The sequence below is a fragment of the Littorina saxatilis genome, unplaced genomic scaffold, assembly GCF_037325665.1.
Source record: "Littorina saxatilis isolate snail1 unplaced genomic scaffold, US_GU_Lsax_2.0 scaffold_419, whole genome shotgun sequence".
In the NCBI taxonomy this organism is placed as follows: Eukaryota; Metazoa; Mollusca; class Gastropoda; order Littorinimorpha; family Littorinidae; genus Littorina; species Littorina saxatilis.
This window is the reverse complement of record NW_027129707.1, coordinates 28,046-47,263: the sequence shown is the minus strand read 5'-3', so window position 1 is coordinate 47,263 and position 19,218 is coordinate 28,046. Positions and strand designations below refer to the sequence as shown.

At 38.6% G+C, this 19,218-nt stretch overlaps 1 long non-coding RNA gene across 2 annotated transcripts; it reads left to right on the top strand.

The window, feature by feature from the left end:
- The first annotated feature begins 7,267 nt into the window (after window positions 1–7,267).
- On the top strand, window positions 7,268–18,803 carry LOC138957936 (uncharacterized). Of its 2 annotated transcripts, XR_011453236.1 has the most exons (6): window positions 7,268–7,583; window positions 9,739–9,863; window positions 12,037–12,173; window positions 12,331–12,395; window positions 13,864–13,949; window positions 15,133–18,803. It is a non-coding gene; the product is annotated as an uncharacterized lncRNA (long non-coding RNA). The 2 variants fall into 2 exon arrangements; XR_011453235.1 differs by lacking the exon at window positions 12,331–12,395 and having other exon boundaries at window positions 7,272–7,583.
- Window positions 18,804–19,218: the final 415 nt, after the last annotated feature.

Here is a 19,218-nt window from a genome sequence, read left to right as displayed (position 1 = left end):
TAGCAAGCAAATCCTTGAAAATGTGTGATGTCATACAAAAGTAGCCAACAATGTTTTGGCCTGGTGTTCTACTTACAAAATAAACTAGTAAAAGAATTGTGAGATGTAAAGAGAAAAGATTAACTGGAAACACTACCGAATTACAAGACATCATCAGTGATTTGAATCATGCACTTATGATTTTCTTCCTTTTTTCCAGATCGGGTAGAATACTTTATGTCAGTGACATATTTAAATGATTGCAATTTTGTGCTGGTCTTTAACATGAATAATTAGATACAATGAATACATTATTCAATGAGTAGGAAGTGACAATATTTTAATGTGTATGATCTTGTTTGATGAATGCCGCAAACACTCTGAGAAGTTCTTCTAAGCAAGCAAAGAAACAGAGGTAATGAAGTTGGATACTGAGATGACTATATTTTGTAACTTAGACACTCTGTCTATAAGGAAGCTAGCTGTTGCTTGAACATCATTTGAAAATTAATCTGCGCCAGTTTAAATGCATTGCTTCGGTATGGTAGAGCTGATCATCAAAATGCATCTCATGTGTGAAATTTTAGCTTTGATGTTGCACTGACTTCAGAAGACTAACCTGTTTCGTGAGTAAAAACTGCAAACATTTCAAGCTGACAAGAACAGAACGATGTAAAAATATAAGATATGATAAGGGAAATGTGAAGGCTAAATTAAACAAAGAATGAAATTGTAACCCACTCTGTACAAGTGGCGCGTTTTGCTGCATTGATCATCTTTTATTCTTTCATGTGTTCTTTTGAGTTTCCGACAACATTTGTTGTGTCATTGTGTATGAACGTTTTAATTTAAATGATGATAAACAATGATTGCATATTTTGTGTAAACGATTTCGCTCAACGTCTCAGATGTGGCATGCAGGCTTCACGTGGAATAAAACCATCCCTCCACTTTAACATATACCAGCTGTCAAAAACACGTGTGTTTACTTTGAAGTGTTGGAATGTTTGATCAATTAATTTGTTTAACTTCTACTGGCATCAATCCGCAAAATGTATTCATTCAAACATTCCAACTTTGCACATGACCCAGTCAGAATGTAAATGTTTGGTATGTATCAAAGTGTATAGATGGCCTAACCTCATGTAAGAGCCCATGCAGATATAAAATAGTAAGCCAAACTTGGCGTTTGCAAGAAGAACGGTGCCTTGAAACTGACAGCAGCAACAACAATTTAATTATCCACAATCACAGTTCACTCAGCTTTTCACCTCATCCAAACCACCAGCCATCCTCTCACTAAAAACCAAAACAAACTCCCCAAAACACACACACACACACACACACACACACATTAAAACACAGAGAATCATGAGATTTGTTTGTTTGTTTATTCATCCTGTAGAATGTTTCTTTAGCCACTGAGCCAACTATAATACTCGTCATCCGTTTGAGGGCAAATCTTTATGATGAGGCCGTTTATTAAAAAAACCAAATACAGGTTGACCCAAAAACAATGCAACCCACAACAAGTTAATAACCTACATTTGTGGACATAAACTTCAGCCTATGCATGACCCTTCTACAAAGTGACAATTTTGAAGATCAAATAGGCTGACTTTTGTGCAATTTTAAATTAAGTTCCCAATTTTGGGGATCGACTCAACGGTACGGGTTTTAAAATTGAGCGGTAGCCAAACTTGCCCGATCTAAGCGCTCAAGATTGTAACATTCGGGGCAATTCGAATCACAAAAGTATACCTTAATCAACATTCAGACTTGGGAATCCCTGTTTTGGACTTGGAGTATTCTCAAACAAACTTGGTGTATTTTTTTTTAAAATGAGCGTACTCCACATTTAAACATGCTTCACACGCGTCTGTCTATGAGTATATAACTGCTTTCTTCAGGTCACCGATGATCTAGGGGGTGTGTACTCAGACATTCAGATAATATAAAAGCTAAAAGTCTGGAGGGTTTAAATTAAGTAAGTATTGATACCATTCATGGTCAAACTTCGTTTTAGTGAATCGACCGCCGAATTTGGAATTTATTTTTTGAAATAGAGCACAAAAGTCAGACCATTTGACCAGTTACATTTGATCTACAAAATGTCCACTTTGTGGAAGGGTCATGCACTGGCTGCGGTTTATGTACCTTAAAAATAAAGTGATTCGGTCAACAGATGTAGAAGTTATTAGCATTGTTTTAGTGTTACATTTTTTGGTTTATCCTGTATATGACTGAAAAAAGCCATTCATTCCCCAAACCTATTCAGAAAGCAGATTGGGTTTATATGACATAGTGTTTATACAGTGGAACATACAACACAGACACCCTGCAAAATCAAACTCGCAAAATCAATGTTCCCGCGTTAAAATTGACAAAAAATCAGAACTGCCAAAACAAAACATCTTCTGCACGTCAATAGAAAAAACAATCAAATCTGCATCCAAATCAGTCAGTTTTGTTCACATATCTGGTCTAACACTGACATTAAGGCATGTTGATTTGTGTAGGTGTCATTCCTCTGAGAAGCTGTAAAAGGCAGTTTTAGTGGGTAATGAGACAAAAACCGGGTTCATACGGATTTTAAAGTCATTTGAGACATTAGTCTGCTGTTAATTGACATGCCAGAAAGAGTTCTTAAATTGATGGTAGGTCTTCGCTGACTCATTGAAAAACAATTAATTTGTTGTTATCTTCAAGAACAATAACAGATGCGCCACACAATTAAATTTCATGTACATATTTTATCAGACATTGGCGGTATGAGGATTTCAACGCGAACATTAATATTTTGCCTCATTCAGAGCGCTGAGCGCAAATGTAGGCCTACGCCTAGAAAAGCTCACGGCTGACACGCTTAACTGATCATGGCTCTTGAAAGAGCATTTTCCAAGAATGTGTGTGTGCGTACAAGTGCGCTGTGAACAGTCATAGTTGAAAATGTATGAAATTAAAGGTAAATTGAATCTTTTATTTTTCTTAATGCATGCTAATTTTTTTTACAAATTCAGTTCATTGGACAGGGTACATTTTTATTTTTAAAATTCGTTCTGGCATGTCGCGCAACAGCAGAACTAATATCTCACATGACTTGAGATTCCGTGTGTACTTAACGACATGTGTTAGCCCAAATCACTGACAAGTTTTAAGACAATGCGTTGAGGAGTTACTGAAATGTACCATTTTTTGGTCTCATTTTTGTACTTAACGACGTGTGTTAGCACAAATCACTGACAGTTTTAAGACAATGCGTTGAGGAGTTCTGAAATGTACCATTTTTGGTCTCATTACCCGCTAAAACGACTTCAAAAACTGAGAGGATTGACAACTACACGCTCAGCATGCCATAGCGTTAATGTTAGACAATATATATGTGAACAAAACGGACTGTTTTGGATAAAGATTTGATTGTTCTGTCTAATGACATGCAAAACATGTTTCGGTTTAGTTGTTCTGATTTGTGTTGTTGATTTTAACACGGGAAGCTTGATTTTGTGAATTTGATTTGTGGGAGGGGGGGGTGTCTGTGTTGCAGGTTTCACTGCATAGACACTACGTCATGAAAACCCAATTTTGTTTCTGAATAAAGTAGGGAAATTAATGGCCTTTTCAGTCATATACTTGGTTTTTCAATCAACAGCCTCATCAGTAAGATCTGCCCTCAAACGCATCTGCCTACTTTTTATGACGGGTAGTGTAGAAACCTCTGCAAGCATTCTCAGCCGAATCAGATGGAAAAGCACAGAATTGTGATGGTACTCTGAATTTGATCATCGTCCCCAGCGAACCCAGGAACCAAGGTGCAAACAGCCTTCCCTTAATGTAGCGGTCCTTCCTGAAAAATAAAGAAAACAACTGAGCACCTTCAGTATTCACGGGGATGGGTTTTGGTTAGCGAGTGGAGGGTGTGTGTTGGGGGGGAGAAGGTGTGTACGTGTTGAGCAGTGTGTGTGTGTTGGGGGGGGGGGGGGGGGAGGAAGCACTTGCTCTTCACATGACCATTGGGATCGCTGATGGTGTGTGTGATATTGTAATCTAAACTATTAAAAAATCTGTGCGTGTATGAACTTTGTGCTCGGCAGAAATGTTTCTCGATTTTAGTCAAAAACAAGTGTGCCCTCAACCCACACACTTTCGCTCTTCAGCATCAACACTATACAGTTTGAGTTTCATTGGGAAATGTGTCTCGATTTCAGTCCAAAACAGAACTTTCAGGATCCAAAGCACTCGCCTGTCAGCCTTTTTATTAAAATACATTCAACCCACCACATTTTCCAGTGATGAAGATTCTGGGGATGTGTGTTGATCCCATTGATTTTGGCCATTTCAGATCTGGCCAGTTGTACATGGGATAGGAACATAACTTCACCCAGACACATAAAATATTGACACCCTGACAGTCAGTGACTGCTTCATGTGCATAGTTGAATTTTGTTTATGAACGAATTTCTCAAAAGTCACTCGCAGAAGTAAAGAAGTAACATTTTTGTTAATCTGAGAGTGGTTTCCACAACAAAATCTAACTCTGAGCAGGAAGAAGCCAGGGTGTTGAATGTAGAAGTATCCGAGTGAACAGATTCATTCTTATTCCATGTAAAAGCCTGGTGAGCCAAGGGAAGAATAACTGTATGTGCCTTTAAAATAATTCCAGTAAATTAGTAATGATTTCATTTTATCTTGCAATTTTGTTTTACTTTCCTGTGCTGCATTAGTTCATTCACACTGTGTAATTTACTTTAAGGCCAAAAAAAAAAAATTGTCTGTTTAGGGTAACCCGACCGACCCTATCGATTTGGCGCCGACCCAAAAACTTTTTTTTTATTTCAAAAAAAAAAAAAGAAAAAAAAAAGAGGTAAAAATGCTAAAAAGAGACATTTGGCGTTTCTTTCTCTCCCTTTCTCTCTGTTTTATTTATACGTTAGTTTTGAAACATGTATTCATCAAATATAAGAAGTGAATGTTCAGCCAACATTTACAAACAAAAACAAAAAAAACAAAAAAACAAAAATTACCTACCTACCGACCCTACTTTTTTTGGTCATGTTACCCTAAACAGACAATTTTTTTTTTTTGGCCTAAGAATAGTGGCAAAGGATTTGAGAAGAGAAAGAGAAAGAGAACTAAAACCAAGCTTTATGTACCATTTTGTATAAATAGTACAAATTGTACAATGCAAGGATACATACAGATGTAAGAATTTATTTTATACAAAGCCGTAATGGTTTTGTGTCAATAAACTTGCATCTCCTGCCACTACTCTCAGATTCAGATGTAACTAGTGTGGACATAGCTGAATGTATCTATCTATATTGTAAGTGCATCTAATGTGAAACGCAGATCTCTTTACAACACAACGTACAAAAGTCTGCCAAAAACATCTACACAGCTTCAAACTACTATCACCAGTGCCAATTTACATATCATAAATCAATTTTACAATAACAATTTAATAGGCACAAGCTTATTAAAAATTGATTTATGATATGTAAATTGGCACTGGTGATAGTAGTTTGAAGCTGTGTAGATGTTTTTGGCAGACTTTTGTACGTTGTGTTGTAAAGAGATCTGCGTTTCACATTAGATGCACTTACAATCTAGATAGATACATTCAGCTATGTCAACACTTGGTAGTGGTACAGAAATGTGTGACTTACTCTAACTTCATGGTAGTCTGTAAAGCAGCATGTCCACTCAGTCTGAATCCTCTCCAGAATCCATATATTATATATCTGAATGCAAGAGCTGTATGAACACTTCATCACACATCATCTCTGGTTTCTTAGGAGGCCTGAAAAAACACACCATAAAATAATTAATTAACAATAAATAATAACTGTATTATAATTAAACCACTCGCTCATTGATTCTTTTATCCCCTCTTTCACAATCATAGTTTATACAGCAGCATTTACCTCTGACTCAGTTCATGCAGAGTAAATATCAAGTATTTAAACAGAAAAATAAGTCATTGTTGAATAACCCTTCTAAAAATACACAATAGACACACTTTCAGTGGCAGTGATTCAAGTGAAGTCAGTTTCTTTCTTCATTTGTATACACACAAAAATTGTTTTGGGCCAGTTAGTGTTACTCTTGGCTTTACACACTTACTATATCAAATTATACATGCATTCAGCTTAGAAAACATACTTCTAATGTTGGGAGTGCAGTGTGAGCCAGGACATTTACAGCAAATAAGGATACACAACAGTTCATTCAGAGATAGATTTGCCATTCACTGCATTATATTGTTAGTTGAATGAGATAGATCTACAGCGATGCTTCAATGCATTAGATTAGCTTTGTTTTAGTGTCTACTGTTCATTGCTCCACCGTGGGAAATTCAGTCAACAGTGCACAGTTCCGAAGAAACCGATGCTGCTGTGCATAATCATTGATGCATTGACATTGTCAATGTCACTGTCAGAAAAACAACAACTGTAACTTTCATCGTCACCACTACACAATGGCTCGTAGGCCTATTTTCCTATGACACTGAACACGGCTTCGGAGACACTCAGACAGTACTGCCTGGCCCATAGATCTAGATCTACCCTTGCTCTCACTTTCTAACAAATGTATTATTGCAATATAATCTGACACACACTCACACACCGAGGCGCACAAACGAACACACACACCGTGGGACACACAAACTACACGCACACAACGGATGAATCTTGCTCTTACCTGTTGGATGATCCAAACCGATTAAAATCAGCGACAGGAAGATGTACAAGCCAAATTTGTACAGTCGCTGATGTAAAAAGTGGAAATTTAGTCAATGTTCATAGCAAATCTCCCGACTCAAGGTAGATCGTGTCCCAAATCAGCTGTGCCGGTCACTTCACGACTTGTATTTGAACCCCCTCCAAAGCGCAATCAATGTTTCAACTTCTTTGTCGACATCATTCTTTGGTTCATGCGTCGGACTGCCGAATATTTGATTTTTTTGTACAGCAAAATCAAAGACTGTCATGGCGGCCGCCATTTGTGTTTTTGCAATAGTTCGAAACTAAGGAATTTGGTCCTCCTCGGAGGAGGACCAAAGTTGAGCAAGTTAGTCACCAACTTAGGTCGGAACATTTGAAAATATCGTGCCATGCATTGCGCACTAGAGCGATAGTTTCGAACTTTGGATTTAGTTCCCAACTAGCTTGATAGTCTCCATTCATGCATTCCACTACAGGTTTAGTAGGCATATCGTTCGGTCGATAGGAGCGAACAAGCAATCAGCCAATCAAAAACAATCGATCCAATCATGATGATCGCTTATCACTGGTGACAGATTGTCGGTGATCAGCAGTTCGTCGATTCCACTGCGATAATAACCAGTGACATTAAGTAATAGAATCTGAACATTGTAGACATAACAACAATGGATTATTGTGTGAAACACGTCGCTTTCAGGATAAATCAACACAAATAGGATAAATTTCAACTTCACGACTTTCAATCGTCAGCGGGAAGTTAAGATTCCGAACCAAAATGGCGGCCACCAAGCTTCACGTGGAACTTTCTGCATAAGAAGGATTTTCCACGAATTACAGCGACGTGGCGGGCAGCTAGTAACTTGAACAATCTCCTGGGGCATGGTAAGTCGGCTTTCAAGAGGTCACTTTTAGCATGGTTTCATCATGTGTGTGTTAGAAGTCATCCGTGGTCTTTCTTTCTTGGTGGTACTGGTAGGTAGCCAACATCAGCATGGTGATGAATCTGCTACGCTTGGGTGATGGTGGTTCCGGTGATGATGGTCTTCAGTATTTTAGGAGGATAGACTACCCAAGATCGAACACCGGCCCGGCATTCCAATCAAAGCAGACTGCAGACAACAGTGTATTCATGTCTACGGTCACACCTCCCCCAATACCCCCTTTCCTTGCTTCTCAGGTTTTTTTTGCTGGCTAACATTAACCACTCTGCCTCCCTACCGCACCTGCATCCCCAAACCCGAACCCGCAGCTGTCAATGTCATGTTACTATTTGTTAGCCCCGACTGACTATGATCAGTCCCCCTTTGTCTGAGGTGAGGGGGGTTGGCCCAGCAATCAAGGGGGGGGGGGGGGTGGATGTCCACAGCAATTGACAGCTAGGCAGCGCCCATCACATTAAGTAGGCCTAAAAAAAAATAGGTGTGGTTACGGTAACCCGACCTACCCTATTTTTAGGGGCCGACCCTATAACTTTTTATTACATTTGTCCCCAAAAAAACCACAAAAAAACAAGAAAACGAGTGCAGAAAATGCAGCGAAAGCGCTCGAGTCGCACACTTATTTCCCTGTCAAGTAGGTTTAATTTGTACACATTTAAAAAAAAAGTGATTGCCTAGCTTCCTACCATATTTTTGGGGGCTATGTTACCTTCAGTTAACCACACCTTTTTTTATTGGGGGGGGGGGGGGGCTTATTTGGAGTTAAAGCAAAAGGAGCCGAGCCAATGAGCATGCAGCAAAGAAAGGAGCAGTGATACTGAATACTGTCTGCACTGCTTTGATTGGTGATGGTGATACTGATCGCTGTGCTGTTCGATAACTGGTGACCAGTTGCGACTTACTTGAGCCAAGCTGAGTCTATTTAGGGTGGCATTGACTAGCCACTGACTGATTGAGTGATTCTGAATGCTATCCTCTGATTTGAACAATTCTTTTACTGTCAAGTTATAATGTACGAGCTGCAAATTTACCAATTTATTTTGAAAACAAGTACAGTCATTTGATGGTGAGAAAGAGATTTAAAACAGGCACCAGTGACAAACAGTCAAACTGATAACCACACAAAGTCTCGCACAAAAATACCTTTTGTTAGCTTGTGCACACACATTGCACAATGACACATGCATGAACACATACATGTACACACACAAACAAGCACAAAAAAGTACACACTCACACACACACAAACAAAAGGTGGCACTTGCACATGTAATGATGTATGATTAAAAGTTGAAAGCCAGCAAACACACGCACACTAGAACACATAGGCATTAATTATCATGGGAACAATAAAGAACAAATAGATGCACAAACGCAACAATCCTTGAAAATACACAGTCTTACAGTTACAAATCTTAGTCTTATGCAGTTGTGCACACACATACATGTGCAAGCACATGAACATGCTCAAACTGTCAAAGGTCTGCATGCACACAGAAACACATGACATAGCTGAGAGTGAGAGTCTTGAATAGCCTTGACTGACTCAGTGACTGAGTCTTGGCTGGCTGTCAAAGTTGTGACTGAATGGACAATGACATAACAAACACCCAGTCTATGAGTACGACTCGCTCAATGACCACACACAGAGTAACAACTAACATTAACACACTTCAGGTATTTGATAATCAGGTTTCCTGGGCTGAGGTGCAGGGTGCAAAACTTGGTGTTACACAGTCACAGGGTTGGATTGGTTGACATTAAGATTTGTTGTGATTTCAACCAGTCAGACCCCGCGTGTGATTTCAACCAGTCAGACCCCGCGTGTGATTTCAACCAGTCAGACCCCGCGTGTGATTTCAACCAGTCAGGCCCCGCGTGCCATTTCCACCCAGTTCGGTGGCTCAGAGTCTGGCTTTTTGCACCTCACCCCAGGTCACATGTATGTATTATACATGTTGACATCTTATACGTTATACTTTTATGATCATTGTATTGAATGCATGTCTGGGAATTCACTAACCATCATGATTCGACTATTCCTGGTTAACCATTTTGCTACTCTTTATTTTTAGTGTGTGTGGACTCTCAATGTGCAGTTTGATTCATGCTGCCGCTGTCACCGCAAGAGATGTATGGGACAGAGACCAAGATTCAATACAACTTACAAGAATCAGAAAGCCAGCCATCACTTGAAAACTTAGGACTAACAACACTTTATCAAGTGAGTACAATTTGATGGTCTTTACTACCCTTTTTTGTTTTTGTTTTTTTCATAGATAAATTCTCCTCGGATCCCAGGATTTCCGAGAAAAGCTACACATTTCAGAGAGAACAGAATTCCTTTTCCGAGAAAAACAAAATCGAGGTACAAAAATCAAATAGAACAATCTACCCAGTAGACCAAAGTCTTCCATAAAACCGTCCCTTCATTCAGTGAGATTCCGCCCGTGTAAGTCACTTTTGAAAACTGTTTGAATGAGCTAGCTCCTACAAGTGGCACACGCAAAGCGATCATAATGTTGAACGCAGTTCAGTAGGGTAGTGCACAGTTCGAAAGGGGGTCCTGGCTTGTATGTTCAAATAATATTAATTCAGTTAAACTTGGGTTATAATGATTATTGGTTACTCGCAATACAAAACATGTACTAAATTCGGTCAGTTTTGTTGTTGTTGCTGTGTACAATATTATTCATGAAAGATACTCCCATTCCCAGAATACAGTGTTCTGGGTGGTCGAACGTGTAGCAAAGGCCTGTACGTGTAGATATTGCGTCACCCGTGACTCACTTTTTCAGTCACTTGAGAAAAAGTGACTCTATGTAATGGTCATTGTTAGTCTGTCCGGCCGGCCGTCCGGCCGGCCGTCCGTAGACACCACCTTAACGTTGGACTTTTCTCGGAAACTATCAAAGCGATCGGGCTCATATTTTGTTTAGTCGTGACCTCCAATGACCTCTACACTTTAACGATGGTTTCGTTGACCTTTGACCTTTTTCAAGGTCACAGGTCAGCGTCAAAGGAAAAATTAGACATTTTATATCTTTGACAAAGTTCATCGGATGTGATTGAAACTTTGTAGGATTATTCTTTACATCAAAGTATTTACATCTGTAGCCTTTTACGAACGTTATCAGAAAAACAAGGGAGATAACTAGCCTTTTCTGTTCGGCAACACACAACTTAACGTTGGGCTTTTCTCGGAAACTATAAAAGTGACCGGGCTCAAATTTTATGTGAACGTGACTCATTGTGTTGTGAATAGCAATTTCTTCCTGTCCATCTGATGCCTCATATAATATTCAGAACTGCGAAAGTGACTCGATCGAGCGTTTGCTCTTCTTGTTTCTCCAATGTTCCAAAGGCATGTGTTGTTTTGCTCCCACCAAGACTGCAGATCTTGGCAAACGCGTGATCTAAAAACTACATTTGATCACATTACCCGTACACGTCCTGGAAAGTGCTGATCTAGATCTTGCTAATATGCAAGATTGCACAGATTTTATTTTTTCAATTTGTTTTTTAATCTGGACCTGCCAACAGATCATGCATACAGGCACACACACACACCCCTTTCAGAGTTTTTCTTTAAATCAATTTACATACCAGTGAAAACTCGTTTCTATGGAAATTCCTTCTTTACGCAAACATTCCTCCGGTTTTTTTATTCTGTACATATTAAAAACCTCTTTCTATTTTAATAATTTCTACTGTATTTAAACAAAATTTTAAAAAGGAAAATAAAGGGAAATGTTACTTGGCAAGGGAAGTAACAGATTTGTTCTCAAATGGATAAACCCCCATGAATCCCACAGTTCCTAAATGGTTTGATTCAAGTAAATGTTTGCTTTATCTTTCTTTTGGAAATGGGTCATGGCGAGATTCCCAGTGCTTCACTTTGTGCCACACCCTAAAATAAGACCATTTTGCCAATTCAACATCTCAGAAAAATGAAAGGACTGAATAAAGCCATTGAAGGGTTGCAAAACATTTGGAGGAGGTGGACTGGCCTGAACTTGAACGTGATGCATTAACGACATCAGTAGGGCAGGCTGGAAGTTTCCGCAAGGAGGTTGCTACTGCTAGGAATATTAAAAAAAAAACGGTTAGGTCAAAAGATAACAATGTTTTCAAAGCTTTAATATTGATATGGAAGTGTTGCCGACGCCAGACGACATTATCAGGAGTCATGCATAAGATCGCATGAATCACAAAGTGGAAATAACGGTAAAAAAGATTGTAGAAAAAAATGTTGTAGTGTACTGTATCAGTGTATGGCGGTTCACTTTCCCCAGAGAGAAAGCAACCCGGATTGCCATGAGGTTGACCTCACAGGACTATATCAATTATCACACCTTATCCTTATTCTTATCCTGTATTTTATGTGTTGTTTTCAGGTCCGAGGACTTATTGGTGGGTGCCTCTCACAAAGAAGTTCTATGGCAAGAGTACATTCAGAGCCTGACCAGTCTAGGATACCTGGGTCCGCTGCTGGAATTTCTGCATATACCACTCCTTCATCATGCAAAAACAGGTGAATATCATTAGGCTTGGCTACACACACAAATCTTTCCGGTTAATGCTGACTGTGGTTGCTATTGTTACCGTCAGCCAGACATCCCTTAATTTCATTTTCACTGTTATTCAATGTGCTGACAGAAAGCTATATCCATCGCCTTTATCTGTTTTAGCATTCCCTGGCAATGGCAGTTTTGTGACCATAGTAGTACAACAAGCAGTTGTATACATAGGCTTGGTTAGTATGTATTTCAAATCTTAAGCTGTGTTATTTTAAAGGATTATCGCAATGCTAATCTCGAACCATGTTTTTTTTCCATCTTTGGATGAGTTGTAGGTTTTGAATTAGCAGCTTTTGTTTATAAATCCAGGAGATCTGAAAAGAAAACCCGATGTTCATTACATTATTCTGGTGGTGTTTGAAATTCTCTCTAGCAATTACTTTATAAAAGTGGGGTTTGCAACTTAGTAATAGTAATACTCTTCTAATTCTATACAGTGGTGTACACCTCTTTCTGACTACATGTAGTAACATTTGAAAATGTAACCAAAAGTTGTTAATCATTACAGAGTGATTGTTATTTAATAATGTTAACGAGTTTTGGTCCATGTTGGGGTCAATCAATTCAATAATCCAGAATGGTATGGGTATTTTGCACAATGCTGCCAACAATGTGATAATGCTCTTCTTCCATTTAAAAAAGTATGGTAACTTGTTGACCATTACATTAATAACTCACACATATATTCATCTGTGTTAAATCCAGCCCTGTCTGTCACCACTACTAATCGGTTTAGGTTTGCAATAAACAGGCTAGGGTCAAAGGAAGCATACACATTATTCTTGTTGCTACTCATAGTATACCAGATTCGGACCTCAAGATTTCGGGGGGGATGTCATGACCACTAGGCCACTCCATCAGTTTTAACAAAGATGCAAAAGTTACAATTTGTTTCTATGCTAAGGTGGAATTAATACCATTCAATGATTCATGCATTGCAATAGCGTCAAAATTGTCTGTAAACTTCGCCGTTATTTTGCAAACATGTTTCACGAAATTACAGCACATGTTTTATGTTACCAATACCATGCTACACGACATTCACGCGATGTGATGGCTGTGAATGTGATATCTATTTACAACATACAAGTTAAGTAGAAGAACAGTAATTTATTGATTTAATCTCTCCAAATCTCTGTGCAGTTCAAGTATAGCTATCCAAGAAGTAGTTAAATTCACTCCTGAGCAATTGATGGATAAAGGTATGAAATAGATGCTGCTCCAAAAATAACATAAAATGTATAAATTGTTCAGCGCTTGTCATAATTGGCGCAGTAGTATAAAGTGGTTAGAACATCAGCCCTGAAATCATGAGTTCCTGAGTTTGAATCTCCACCAAGGCGTATTTGTTCCCTTTGGTGCCTCTTGAATATAGAGGGAGCAAACAGGAAGTTATCACAGCAAAAGTCAAGCGTTAAATGAATCTGTCAAGGTTTCAGGCCGCCTTCACTGTACTGAGTTCGGTACATGCTTCTAAGCCCTATCTTTTCAAACATGGAGCCACGTATAGTCGTAGATAGACGACAGCTTTAAGTACAGTCAACAGTGTGTGGTTGTGAACAGTTATCATTGTTTTGTCGCTAAAACGTTTTGACTTATGTAACTTTGCAACTGATTTCTAATTTATTTCCATTGTTCATCAAGAAACTGATGACAGACAAGCTGTTGGAGTAAGAGAAGAGGGACAACTCACAAGGGTCAAAATGGTGGCCGCCTCCGGAAGAACTCAGGTATGTTTTTAAGTTTGTAGAAGTTAAGTGGTCCTGGGATTTTGTTTACCCCTTTCGCTACCCTCCCCTGTTTGAAGATAACTGTGAATAGACGTCTTACGGAAATAACTTTTGTCCCGATGTTTGGTCGGTGTGGTAGATGAAGAGCTCATTTTACAAGGACAAGCTTTTCAAAACAAGGCGAAGAATGCACCACACTTCTTATCAGCTTTATCCTGCGATCAGAACAAACAAATAACTCTAATATGTATGTTATGCAGTCGGCGCTCATATATAATTATATTATAATACCCTTTTCTTTCAAAACTATGCACATCAGAGCCGATTGTTTGCAGATCAGTGGAAGTGTTCTCTAAGCACATGTGTTTTATGAAACTCACGTCACATCAATCAGAACATGTTGAGAGGGATCACTATAGCACATAGGCCAGCAATCATCGGGAACTCTGATAAACTTGTGAACGTTGATCATTTACAGAAAGTGGCATAGTATTGTGCACACGCTGCATAACATACACATCAGAGTTAGTTGTTAGTCCCGATCACAGGATAAACCTGTTCAGAAGCTTAATACTTGTTTCGTCTAAGTTTGAAAAGCTTGACCACTTAAAAGAGGCTCTTAGTCTTACTCTAATAGCAATAGACCTGAAAATCCTGAAAGTTATTTCTGAACATCGTCTATTAGAAAACTCTTGCTGGAATGGTAAATGGTTCGGTATTTTGTGCACCTTCTGGTACTGTATAAGTTAAAACGTACATGCTAGCCTAAACAATAGCTCAAACGCTGTTTTACACACACAGCAATATAATATTACTTGTGTCTCTAAGTTTATGTTGAGTTAATTCATTCATGATTTACAATGACCGTTTGAATAGCAAAATTACTTATGGTTGTGTGTTACTGTTAGCAATACACTGTATGAGCTCCAGCCTTCACTTTCTATTGCAGGAAGAAAATTTGAGATAAGCGTTGTGTGTTCTCCAGTCTGGTTGTGAAAGTTATGTTTTTGGGTGTGTGCTATTTGTTTGTGTGTGTGTGTGTGTGTGTGTGGTTATTTGTTTATAAATGAATGATAGTGTGTTCCCTTTGAGCGAATGTAGGGAGCTCAATACAACAAACCTTCGGGTTTGTTTGAAAAAGTTTTTATATCTTTGTAATTCCAGAATGTTTTGTTTTTTCCAGTGCAAGACAGACAGTGTTTTGTCCGATGGTGGCCACTACTTGTGATACTGTCTTCCAATCAAGGCACAACAAGGCTGGGATAAAAAGACATCAACACAGGAAGTTCTAGTATCACCACCAGGCAGTAGCTGTGAAGATTGATGTTAAAGCCCTCAGACATGTTCACTGTTTTATTTTAAGAGCCATAGAGGACTACTATGGACAAACAAGGGAAGATACAGTTTGGTAAACACTCACTGTTCATTTTTCATCAATTCTATTGTCTAACTCTATATGTTCGTGGTGTATTTTGCAGCTTTTATGGACATGTTAGTTCAAACTTTGTCTTTTGGGGGGATTTTCAAGTGATGTATATTGATATACAGCTTCTTATTTGATTTCACACAGTGGTCTAAATAAATGTACAATAGAACCTAGCTTTCTGAGACCACCATAGAATTGATCTCCTCCCCTAACAAATGTCTTTACTCTCTTCTTGTGTTCCCCAGAAAACTGAATTTATTTATGTATGAGAGTGTAATATCTTCTTTCCCCGTGTGAAAAAATTGTCACAAGGGAAAGTTTAGACACAGAAAAGCAGGGTTTATTTATTTTTAGTACACCTTGATCTAAAAATAAATAAACCCTGCTTTTCTGTGTCTAAACTTTCTCTTGTAAAAAAATTTTTCCATTTTTTTTCTCACATTTTTTAGTACACCTTGATCTGAGTGATCGACAAGAAGAAGAAGAAAAAGTACACCTTGATCTCCAAAGTGTCCTTCATGGCTAGGAGTGCAGCATAAATACTTTCCAAACATCTCTGTACCGGAATATCACAGTGGTACTTGCCATGAAAAAACACCCCTATGGTCCAGCCAAAAATGTCCCTACATTGCAGGCGGCCTGTCATGACATGTATAATGTTACTGAAGATAACCAAAAAAGGGAATTCAGGTGTCCAGTCCTTTATTGCAAGGTTTCGTCTTATCATAGGCTGTTCTCATATGGCAGGTGCAACTATTTTATCTCTGTGGCAAGCTTGGCAATGTAGCAGAAGCTGAATACACTTCTGAGTTTTGAATTTTAATACCCCATGCATTTACTGTAAAAAGTTGGAAAGGTTTCTCCATGTAACTCTATTGTCTGAATGATCTCCTGCACCTTATTGATTTTACCTGATGCTTTTTTAATGACTATGTCCACAGTCTATGATGCATACGTGTTATAATCGGTTTGTTTAGTACACTGTTGACTGTATCACACTTTTCAGTCACTGGGACCGAGAGACATCAGAAAATAAATTGCTTTGAAGGGCCCTTTTTGTTTTTAACAGAATGAAATATCCTTTTGTGTGAAAAGACAATGAACATTTATTTGCTCTGTGTGTGTCTGAACTTTGCTGCTGTATCAATAGACGAATTCCTGAATAACTTTGTTGGGTTTATATGGGTTGTGAAAGAGTGAGTACTCTTGCTTTTGCTCCGACAAATATCAACATGTGGTTTCTGTACACGTGTTTCACAGACACCCTCTCACTAGTGACTGGCCACTAATGTCAAGTGAGATATTTCCCCATGTGACATAGGCCAGTCACTAGCGAGGGTGTGTCTCATACATGTGTAAAGGAACTACATGTCAATATTTGTCGGAGCAAAATGAAGACTCTTGAGTACTCACTCTTTTACAACCCATACAACCCAGAAAAGTTATTTCCACAATTCATCTACATGTATTTCCCCCTTTTTCTTGAAGAAAGATGGCACTGTAGATGTTATGAGTACCCGGACTCCACTGTATATATGCAGTGGTTATTTTGACATCACATAGTTTCTGTCATCTTTGTGACTTTGTATCTTGTTGAAGGGAGAAAATTACCACTTTATTGACTTCTGGGCAGTCCTTTTGAAGTACATACATGTACTTCAATTTACAGCAGGTGTTATACATTAGTTTGGATCCTTGTGAGATTATTTTTGGGGGGTTGATTCGACTTAGAGGCTTTACAAAATGTTTCTGAGTTTTTGTTGGTTTACTTCATGTGCACATGCTTATAGTTTTTCCTTTGCCCATTATTGATGCCTTCAGTATAGTTTACTCACACCTAATTATGAACGTTGTACCAATGTTGTTTTGTGAAAATACACTACTGGAGAATACTGTTCTTCTTCATAGTTCACTCTAACTAAAAAGTCTGAACAGATTTGGTGATTTACAATAATCTTAGTCATGAGCACCAGTTGACTATGATTATTGTAAATCACCAAATCTGTTCAGACTTTTTCATGGAATATTGTCTTTTTAGACTAACACTAAAACCTAGTAGCGTGGCTACTTCTTGTATTGGCTCAATTATGTTTGGTTGTTGATTTTTCCTTAATTATAATGTGGACCTAGAGAATGTCCAGAGAAGGGCAACAAGGATGATTGGAAGTCTGAAGGAACTGTCATACTCAGAAAGGCTTAGGATCCTGGGAATTCCTTGTCTCCAGCATCGTCGGCGCAGGGGTGATATGATTGACACTTTTAAATACCTCAAAGGTATATACATTACCCAGAAACCCAATCTACACAGACCCCCACCCACTGAAAGGGACATGAGAGGAAACAGTTTTAAACTTTGCCAAGTCGAAAGTAAGGAGTGCCTTCTTCGCAGACAGAGTTGTCTTAGACTGGAACACCCTGCCCGACAATGTTGTGACAGCTGATAGCGTTAACTGCTTTAAAGCACGACTGGACAGCCACTGGAAAGACACATCAAGTGTCTACACACCAAGCTGCTACTAGCCCCCCCGCGTATGCAGCTTACTTTTGTGGATCGGCGTACAGGTTTTTAACCTAAATCGTCGTACAAGTACAAGTACATTATAGGACCTGTATCATTTCCAATGTAATTATTTTAGCCACATTTTGAGAATCGCAAAAGACTTCATCGGAAAGAAATATTACATTTTTTTCTGTTCAATACATTATGTCTATGTATCTCCCTTGAGCACAAGAGAAGGTCGGTGTTCTCTCTCATTATGGCATAGAAAAGAAACCTGTCAACATAAGTTTTACCTAAAGCAGAAATGACAACTGATCAAAACATCTGTTTATGACACATGCTTATCCATTTTGTGTTTTGCAAAAGACTACACATCAAGTTCTTTTGTATATTGTGTGTACCAAGTTGTACGTTAATTCTTTGCTTTAAAAATTAAGGATGGTTGTTTGGAGATGGCAGAAAAGTTATGTGTCAGCCTATATGAGTACGTGTAATACAAATGACTGTGTGTATGATTGATTAAACTTCCAATGTTATTCCCCTGCCAAGTCAGTCACTTTACATTTGTTCTCAGTTTTGCTGTCAAATAGACGAATTCCGAAAATAAATGTCGGGTTTGTATCGGTTGTGGGAGAGTGACCTTTTCTTGCAAAACTTCTGACAAACATTGGAGGGGCCAATCACTAGTGATGGGTGTGTTGGAAACATGTGCTCTGGTCCATGTGACACACCCCTCACTATTGATTGGCCCCTCCTTTGTTTGTCATAGGTTTTGCAAGAAAAGGTCACCCTTCCACAACACATACAAACCTAAAAGCGTTTTTTTCTTCTAACTCGTCTATTCAACATGGTACTTTTGGCAGGTAAATGAACATGTCAGAGAAAGGTTTTGCAAGCTTTACTTATTAAATCAGTTTTACTGAACTTGTTTGTTGTGTTGCCAGGTTGTCTTTTCTCTATATCTCTCTGATTATGGGTGAAGTGCACAACAGGCTCCAGTGGGTAAAGGCTCACTCCTTCTAATGAAAACAATTGAGATCCAAGCAATCTCTAACCTAGTTATATAGGATAAGATCATTATTCCACTTGGACACATTCAAAATCAATACCTTGACTACTTGTGCTGATTTGGATTTTGTTTGAAATAATTTCTTGAAGGCCATTGGTTTGTTTTAATGACATTAATTAGTCAGAAAATGTCCACTGTTGACAGAGAGCACCTAGGCTGTTCATTTTTGGTTTGTGTCTTAAACTGAAGAGATGGTTTTATCTCATTTAAGAGCCTGGCCATATTTGAGATAGTGATACATGTTATCAATGAAGGAGTGTGCCTTTAACTGCAG